The sequence below is a fragment of the Orycteropus afer genome, unplaced genomic scaffold (assembly GCF_000298275.1).
Source record: "Orycteropus afer afer isolate SDZICR_OR568_19922 unplaced genomic scaffold, OryAfe1.0 scaffold00020, whole genome shotgun sequence".
Classification (NCBI taxonomy): Eukaryota; Metazoa; Chordata; class Mammalia; order Tubulidentata; family Orycteropodidae; genus Orycteropus; species Orycteropus afer.
Window position 1 is genome coordinate 18,315,657 of NW_006921607.1, and position 1,842 is coordinate 18,317,498.

At 40.6% G+C, this 1,842-nt stretch overlaps 1 pseudogene; it reads left to right on the forward strand.

Annotated features, from left to right (window-relative positions):
* The window catches only part of LOC103191881, a 31,464-nt pseudogene extending 30,457 nt beyond the window's left edge, over positions 1 to 1,007 (forward strand).
* The last annotated feature ends 835 nt before the right edge of the window (positions 1,008 to 1,842 follow it).

Here is a 1,842-nt window from a genome sequence, read left to right on the forward strand (position 1 = left end):
TGTAGTTATTATAATATTAGATAAAATGCATCTTAAGTCAAGAATTATCACTAAAGATGCTAATGCTAACAGTGGCGGTGGCTTAAGAGCAGGACGCAGACAACCAGACAGCCACAGCCACGCGGAGAAAGTCTTCCCTGCCTCCTGCTCGCAGATCGCTGGATGCCAAAGCCAACGCTCGGCAGCTTCGCTGCGGTGTCGCCCGACATCTCACAAACCCGCTGGCCCCAGCATCAACTGTTGTGTTGTTATGTGCCGTCAAGTCGGACCTGACTCATCGTGACCTCTCCTTGGGTTTTCGAGGCAGTATCACTAAGGAAGTGAGTGTGGCTGGTGGATTTGAACCACCAGCCTTCTGATTAGCAGTCGAGTGCCTTAGGCACTACGCTATCAGGATCTGCGTCAACCAGCGGCCAAGCTTCTCACCCTCGAACGCACCATAAACCTACACCCACTTACCAATTATCCTTTCGGTACAAAAGGGCCCCTCTAAGACAAAGACAGCTTTGTTGCAGCCAGATTTCAAGGTAAGAGGGAGGAATTTATTATAAAGTTGGACAACTGTAGAAGTTCTGACTGTGCATGAGCATGGGATACCTCATGTGTTACCTGCTACTACTGGGAGCAACTTTCTTCAAATTACCTACTTGTGAACTTAATCCAGGAGAAGATGAAACTGAAGGAGCAAAACGCTTAATGACAGAGATACAAGGTCATCAAGATGGAGTCCTGCAAGACTGGGTCATTGATGATTGCATTGGTAACTGGTAGAGATCAAATTTTGAACCTCCTAGTATCCATATACTCCCTCACACACTACAAAGCCTAAGGAACATAAAAAAAAATTTTTGGTTCAACTTCAAGAGGAAGCCTTGTTTTCTATCCCAAAAAATTACAAGCTAGCAGCTGAACCATTGTTTGAATTCTATGGCAATGCACCAAGATATGGACCCATCATCTCTAGACTCCCTCAACTCTTGAGTTGTTTCAATTTTATATACAACTGAATTCCTGTGCAGTGGGAAATAAAAGAAGCAGTCTCTGTAAGCACAGCTATCCACTGTGTAGAATAATAAACATGGTAGGCAAGGTCAAAAAAAAAAAAAAAAAAACTGCAAAGGGTCTAAAAGAGCCAACGAAATTTTATAAGAGAGTAACATTTTGGAGGACTTGCATTACCTGACTTGAAGATTTATGATAAAACTACTGTGATCCAAACAGCATGGTATTGGCTAAAAGCAGATGTCGAGAGATCAATTAGCGTAGAACGGAGAGTGCAGAAATAAACCCACACATAAATAGCCAGTTGATTGTTTACAGTTATGCCAAAGCAATTGAATGGCAGAAGGATAGTCTTTTACACAAATGGGGCCAGCATAATTGGACAGGTATATGCAAAAAGAATAAATCAATAATAAGAAAAACCTTGACATTTGCCTCACATAAAAATTAACTCAAAAATAGATCAGAGACTTAACTATAAAAGCTAAAACTGTAGAATTTCTATTAAAAAAAAGAAAATCTGATGTCCATCAACTGAGGAATGGGTAACCAAACTATGGTACATACACACAATGGAATACTATGCAATGCTAAAGAATAACGTAGAATCTGCAAAACACGGCATAATGTGGATGAACTTGGAGGACATTATGCTGAGTGAAATAACTCAATCACAAAAGGACAAATACTGTATTAGTCCATTATTGTAAAAGTTAAGGAAAGGTTTATCTATTGAAGGAAATTTTCTTTGTGCGTTTCCGGGGGTGGGAGGGGAGGGAACGCTGTTAAATAGATAGAGATAAATATTGATTTGGGTGAAGAGAAGGGCAATGTACCAAA